General features: G+C 32.9%; 1 pseudogene; it reads right to left on the reverse strand.

Moving 5' to 3' along the window:
• Positions 1–1,348: 1,348 nt before the first annotated feature.
• On the reverse strand, positions 1,349–4,275 carry LOC149171020 (uncharacterized; annotated as a pseudogene).
• Between the last annotated feature and the right edge of the window lie 3,975 nt (positions 4,276–8,250).

The following is an 8,250-nucleotide window of genomic DNA, read 5'->3' on the forward strand; positions in this document are numbered from 1 at the left end:
ATCTTAAACTTTTATGCAAGTGAATACTTTCTTCCACCATTTGTGTAATCAATGCATAAATTAAAGGTTTTGATAATTGTCAATCACAATTTTAATCATGCTACACTCCAAGGCATATTAGTGTTGTCTTCATTAACTTGGCTAAAAATTGTTTAAATAAAGAGAGTAATTCTTCCTCACCTTTGAAAAAAACTTTCAATCCTAGAAAAAAATATAGAAGTTATCCTTGATTCTATGTGAGTGTTGTGGAAATATAACCATATTATATATAGTGTTGTGCTTGGAGTTCCCCAATTTTCTTGAGTTTATTATTGATCATTGTAACAATTTGGAGGAACTCCCTTCAAGTATATATAATATGACTTTCCTTCAATAGTTGTCCATCACAAACTGCCATGATCTTCACAAGTTATCCAATGATATAGGAGATCTGGGCTCACTAAAAATGCTCAAATTGTACACATGCCCAAGTTTAGAAGAACTACCATATCAATTTGTAAACTTAAACAACTGTAGTCCCTTGATATTTCACAGTGTGGGCTCCTAAAACAGTTCCCAGTTCAATTGGGACAATTATCTAGCCTAAAAGAACTTGAGATGAGGGAGTGTTCTCGTATGAGGAAACTTCCTAAATTGACTAAGGACTTAAGGTCTCTAGTTCATGTCATCTGTGATGAACAAATTGAGCATCACTGGTTATATATCAAGGCCTCTAGCATTTCTAGTCTTTGGGTGGAAGTTGCAAAGGAACACTTCACGATTGATTCATTGATCATATTTATGAAAAGCACTGAGAACAAGGAATTTATATTTTAAACCTAAAGGATTATAGAAATAAGGGATTTATGTTAAATCCTAGGGTTAATATTATAAAACCTATCAATAATATTATACCCTTAGAATATGAACTCTTAGATTAATAAACCCAAGAGATTGATATTATAAACCCAAGACACTAATAAACCTAATCCATGTACTTATTGTTGAAGACATGTTACATTTGAACGCAACATCTATACTTTCATTAAAATATCTATTCTCTTTACCATTAATATAAAATTCTTTTTTATGTTGATAATGCAGCCTCTACTCTCATTAAAAGTTATGTGTATCGTAGATAAAGAGTAGATCATCCATCCAAAAACGTTGACATTTTCTATATTCTACCAAACAACAAAATTGATGTTTATTAAAAAGTCACATACAAAGATTATTTCCCGTGAAGTTAAAGTAGTTTATATTATATGAGATATTTACAAGGTGGAGACAACACTTTCACACAACAGAGTTATTATATCGACATCTAAATTTGCATTTCAAAACCAACTCCAGCATGATCAAGGTTATAATGTAAAAAACCCTTCTAAACGACGGCCCCAGTTGGTGCAGCGTGTATTATAAACAGTAATGTGAATTCACAATAACTTCAAATTCTCGTAATTACTGGCCTTTCTTCGCAACTGGTCAGGGCTCTGATTCAGTCGTCCCCATACTTTTCTGGAGGTATCGGTCTCGTCTTGCAGGATCTAGTAGATTAACATAAGCTTCTTCAACAAGTCTTGTAGCATTTTCAAATGCAAACCCATTATGAAACTGGATCCGTATCAAGCACATTCGGTAGGCTCTCTCAACTTCATGATCCGACGCTCCCCTATCCACATCTAGCACCGGCATCCACTCACTTCATATCAATAGTTTGAACAGAATCACCAACATTATAGTCAACAATAAGAAAAACCCCGATCAATGAAGTTGAGTATTATCCACACTACACCTGAAAATAATCTTTTGCACGAGAAATGAGTTTGATCTCACAGTTATAAAACAACCCCTCATGACCGTCACAGCAGAGGGATACAACAAACCGAGGAGACTGCATTAGTTCATCTAGATCTGCCACTTGAATATCAATTTTCTTTCGAGTGGAGACCTTCACGTATTCCAGCCGTTCTAACTGAAGCCTAGCAACTCTTATCGTTGATTCTGAACATGTAGTGGATAAGAAATAATTGAAGCCTCCTGGCATGTACAGCTCTTGGAGGCTTGACAGGGAAATGAAATTTCCATTGCGTAATTGATCACGTAAATTAGGCCCATATAGAAGGTACTTTCCAAATCGAATATTCAATTTAACCTTATGGGTACTCGTTACAGTGACGTGTGGATTGACGGAACACCAGTGTTAATATTGAATATAGTATCATGTTATGGTATGCTGTTCAAGGAGTAGACTTATTTTACTGAGTTTTTGGTTTTGTAAAAATTATAAAAAACTAGCATATTTGACTTGCAGATTGTTGGTTGTATTCTTAATATTGAATATAGTATCATGTTATGGTATGCTGTTCAAGGAATAGACTTATTTTACTGAGTTTTCGGTTTTGTAAAAATTATAAAAACTAGCATATTTGACTTGCAGATTGTTGGTTGTATTCTTAGTAGTATAATGACTTGCAAGTTATTAGATATACTCTTAGTGTTAGATGTACTCTTAATGTTATAAATGTTATAATAACTCCCAAATTACTGAACAGGAAAATAATGTACTCCCACGAACAAAAAAATTCCGATATAAATATAAAGCATTTTCTGAAATAACTACAAATTCCGATATAAATATAAAGCATTTTCTGAAATAACTACAATATTGGCCAACTGGTAAGACATGCCACTCAAATCAGATTAATACCTATATTGAACGAAGGCATGAAAGCAACTTATATCCATAAGCCGAAAAGTCTCGATACGAATATATGGCATTTTCTAAAATAAAGACATTATTGACAAACTGAGAAGATAGGTCACTCAAATTAGATTTATACCTATATTGAATTTCATTGCATACAAACCTCACAAAAGTCGACCCCTCCTCTTTCCAAATTTGAAACAGAGTTACGATATGGGGGCTTCATTAAAAGAAGGAACCGATTCTTCTGAAACCTTGTCAAAGCAAATTTTGTTCACAGAAAGGAGGGGTTGTGCAAGAGACTTATAGTAACAGAAGACGATAAAAACAATATTGAATCCCTTGGCTTTGTTAACAATAGAGCATGCAGGACGTTCAATGGCCCATGCAGCGTCGTTTACAGCTTCCTTTGATTCACCGTGTATATCAAGTTTCCAGATTCACGAGAGAGTCTAAGGGAAGAGATGTCTGGGGACTTTAGGAAACTCCGAATGTTTGTTCCATTTGTTCCTATAAGTGTAGCTATACCAGGAACTCGCAAATCGTTGTGACGCCCGGAGATATCCGAATAGGTCTGGATTTTAGCCCCGGGACTGGAACCTTCGCTGCTCTGTTGCAGGCCAGAAATGATACCGATGTCACCGCTACGCCTAACCTCAAAGCGCCCATATGAAAGCAATTCGAAATCAGTGTGGATGATGGTAAGAAACGGATGGTCTTCTGTTTTTTTTTCTTGGCTTCAGCCAAGAGGTTTCATTGGAGAGCAATACCATATCACCTGCATTCATAATGGGGATATATATTGAAGAAAAAATGACATAATATGTTAAACATATAATAGTAAGGGTTAAAGGGTTTTTAGATTGTCTAGTATAAAAAATGGAGCTCAAAATTAATGAAAAAATATAAGAAGATATAAAGAATGTTAATCAAAAACAGATACCTACAGTATCTAGTGAAAGCAGACTTTTTAAATTGGGAAAGTGTATTGGATTAGTATTAGTAGGAGGTTAAATAATATGATTTTTATAAATATTTTCTAATATCTAGTCAAATTAAAGATATTGTTTAGTATGCCAACAAACCATGTGATATATGAGAGGTTCATTAAGTGAAGCACCAGTGTCTTCAGTCTCCCTGAACCACAGCTGTGGATCTCCAACTCAGATAAAAAGGCATATTCCCTCCAATGAAAAAACATATTCGACTAAATCAACCCAGTTCAATTAAATTTGAAGAATGAAAAAAAAAAATCGCCGTTGCCCAATCCTAGGGTCCAAATAGAAACGCCTACCACGAATAAGTTCGATAAGGTGATATAAACAATAACAAATGGTACGATAAGGTAATATAAACAACAACAAATGGTAGAGAATGTGTCCATGGTCATCCAACAATGATCGACCATAATGTATCAGTCATATGTCACATCAAGATATAAGATCCGAATAATGAAATGATTCACACTGACAAACGCATGGAACACTTCAGCTACGGCACAGGAAGCTTTATATAAAATACCTGTGAGTTAACGGATTGGCTTGGCAAAGGGGTTGAGAAAAGCATGCATTATTGGATCCGGTGGGCATGCCTCGTCCTGTCTCGCATATCCTCCACTGTGTTGAAAATTTCGAAGTGTTAAAAGATGGGGTGTGTTTCGCAACAACCGTGACTGTGCGCATCACATGTGATGTTGGATAGGACGCGATTGTGGAAATTTAGATTTACATCGGATATGATTTGGTTTATCATGGATACCACGTGTTTTCCACAGGCCTAAGGGAAATTTAGCTGAAGGTCACGCCCTGATATAACTTCTGAAAATGAAATCCGACCACAAATCTCTCCACGGTACCTTTGAGACGTGTCATCTCAACGATCAAAACAAATTGAGTTGATTCTTTCTTACATTATATTAAGTGGAAGGCTAAACCAGCAATTGCTACTTAAGTTGCAGAAATTACGTCTTTATGAGATTATGAACATTTTAAATTCAAATGTATTCTACTTAAAAACGTGTTTGATTCGATGTTATGTGTATATGGTATCTTTTTCAATTCTTGAATTTGTTCATTGCATTTTTTTTGGTTTAATCTGGGGTAACTTGTACAATATTCTATTGGGAAGATATTGTGTGTAACACGAAATGAATAAATGGGTTATAGGGTAGAAAAATTGACACTGTTAATTTTTTATTATTTTTTTGGTATTTTATGGAAAACAACGGTGGCATACTACGAAGAAGGAATTTTATTTATTTATTTTATTTATTTTTATTTTTTAAAAGTGTTTTATTTGTTTAGAAAGATTTGATAGGACAATATTGTATTAATAAAATAATAATAAAAATATTTTAATGCAGTTTTTTAAAAGGAAAATGTTTGAAAGCCAATAATTTAAGAAATTTTGGAAAAAATAAAAATAAATTATCTTTGTTGTAGTAAATGAAAATTTTCTTCACACATAAAAACAAAAAATATAGTGGCCTAATGTATCACATGAAGATAAACTTTTCAGCAATGTTATCGTGAAAATAGAAATTTTTGGAAATATGATACATTCTGAAGAAGGGAAAATTGAGATGATGCACTGTTTCACAAGTAAAAATACTTTTGGCATGAAAAGTAACATTGGAAGAAAGTTTTTGAAAATAAGGACAAAAAAATTTAACCAAATTTTCAAACAAAATTTTTATTCATTAAAGTTTTGTCTTGTCACAAAGATAAGATCTTATATTTAGCAGTATCGAAACTAGATTCAAACTAACTAATTTATACATTGAAAAGTAAAGAATGAGATTATTCTATGGAAACTGAAACAACCATTTCACCATAGAAAAATCTCTACAAATCACTCCTTGTCAACAACTCTAACATTTTAAGGGAAGTCATCAAATTCTCTCTCTCACTTGTTTAACATCTAATTTTAGATTATTAATGCCTCTAATGTTGCTAACGATTTTTTGTGGAGTAAAGATGAAGAGCTCACACACAATTTAAGATTATTAACACCTCCTATTGTTGCTAACGAATTTTTGTGGAGTAAAGATGAAGAGTTCACAAACAAGATGAGATTATTAACACCTCCTATTGTTGCTAACGATTTTTTGTGGAGTAAAGATGAAGAGTTCACACACAAGATGCTAGTAGGTGTTGATCTAGATATCATATAAAGGCATGAGACTATTGCAATAAGCCAATAGTCATTGGATGGATTTGGACAATGACACCAAATTTAGTTACAAAAATCATATATTGGTTCGTTTAAGGTGATATAAACAAGAACTGATGGTAGAGGACATGTCCATGGTCTTCCAACAAGGGTTAACTACAATGTATCAATTATATGTCACATCAAGATATCCACCATTGTTAGAGGAAATGATTTCTAACATAGAAAAGAGAATTGACATAGAAAAGAAAAGCTTATATTTATTGATAAAATTTATAGAATTTATTTAATAGTAAAATTATATCATGAAATATAATTAAAATTTAGATTCAAATAAAGCAATGATTATTATATCCAAGGGGGCAGTCTAATTGGTAATGATAGTGAAAATGAAGTGTTATGTATTAGGAGATTCAAAGTTCAAATACCCATGAATCACCTATGTCTACGAAAACGCATACCTAGGCACATAGGGCTTATAGTGATAGCACTCGTGTCGCATGAGTATGAAACTGTCAACGTGTTATGTATTAGGAGGTTCAAAGTTCAAATACCCATGATTCACCCATGTCTACGAAAAAGGTATACCTAGGCACATAAGGCTTATAGTGATAGTGCTTGTGTCGCATGAGTAAACCGGTCAACGTGTTATGTATTAGGAGGTTCAAAGTTCAAATACCCATGATTCACCCATGTCTACGAAAAAGGTATACCTAGGCACATAAGGCTTATAGTGATAGTGCTCGTGTGGCATGAGTATGAAACCAGTCAACTTGTCGATCCTTCTAGTTACAAAAAAACAGTAATGATTAATATAAATTTTATTTCTATTTAATAATGAAGGTTTAACTTTTATCCATAAATTCTATTTTCAAATTTCCAGGAATGGACTCTTCTTCTTTTACATAATTTTGAAATTAAATCAATAATAATAAACTATGAACTCAATATTACACCTATTATCAATTGATCTACCATGTTATAATTCATGTTTACCTTCACTATCTACTTCTTTTGTTAAGTCCCAATCTTTAAATTTTTCATTCTCATTCTCATTGTTTTGAACTTCATTTAAAAACACTATTTATTAAATAATATTTAATCATGATTTATTTTCCACTATTAAGCAGCATTGAAATTCAAGTAATCAATTAATGGAAAAAGTAATCCTAAATAAAACAAAAGTGATCTTCTCATCCTTTATAAAGTACCTGTAATATAAATCCAACATGAATGTAGTGATCCTAAATAAAACAATAATCATTTTCGCATCCCTTGCAATGTTTATCATAATGGGGTTGCTCATTTTTTAACTATGCCACATTACCATTTAAATTTCACTCAATGTCATGAATTAATGGATGAAGTAATTCTATATAAAACAACAGTAACCCTTATAAATGTTTTATATAGTAACCCTTATAAAACAAGTGCTGCATGAAACTGGTACTTCCCACCTTAAGCGGATGCCCCCTCATTCTTACATGCTTTGACAAAGAAAGAAGCCCTCTCCTCCATAGCGAAGGGACCCACCCCATTCTGGTCATGCCGGTATTTCTCCTTCAATGATTAGAGAAGGTGGTTCTTACATAGGTTGAAAATTTATATATGCATTTTACAGTGTTAAGACTTTTCATATAGCATTTAAACTCCAACTTTGAGAAGAAATGGCTACTCCAAAATAATAATAATACTTCATGTATGAGAGACATCATTATAATCTTGGTTAAATATCGGTTGTTGTGATTATGCGTATGACTTGGTTAAGGTGGACGGTTTTATGTTTTTTTATTGCATGATAAATTTATCATCACAGTAGAATCAATATAGTTATCAGACATGCCGACTACGAATTTAGTAAATTAAATTTCCATAAACAAACACCATAGTTTTAATTATAATTTATTAAATCAAAAGTTAAAAAATCTTCTAATTACTTTCCGAATTCTAATTGAAAGTGATACACGTACTTGACATGAATTATAATTTATTAAATCAAAAGTTAAAAAATATTCTAATTACTTTTCGAATTCTAATTGAAAGTGATACACGTACTTGACATGCATCTTTGTGGGTGCCGCTTGTTTCAATTTTTTTGGAAAGTTGCCACCTCCTTTGTTCAGTTTTGCTGCGCTATTCAACACATATTTTGGCCGCTCTGTTCAACACACACGGTTAAAGAACTACACAAACATTTCCAAAGAATTTTTTTTTTAATAAACTTACACAGCCTATCGTTAGCTGAATTTTTTTTAATAAACTTACACAGCCTATCGTTAGCTATTCGAATGGTTGTAGTAGTGGTAGTCCCTGCCGGCTCTGGGTCTATGAAAAACCAAGAACCGGCTCTGGGTCTATGAGAAACCAAGAATAATAGTCCTTACTAGGATATT

This window comes from Pinus tabuliformis, chromosome 4_2 (genome assembly GCF_031772625.1).
Source record: "Pinus tabuliformis cultivar Carrire ecotype Pingquan chromosome 4_2, CPIR1, whole genome shotgun sequence".
Taxonomy (NCBI): Eukaryota; Viridiplantae; Streptophyta; class Pinopsida; order Pinales; family Pinaceae; genus Pinus; species Pinus tabuliformis.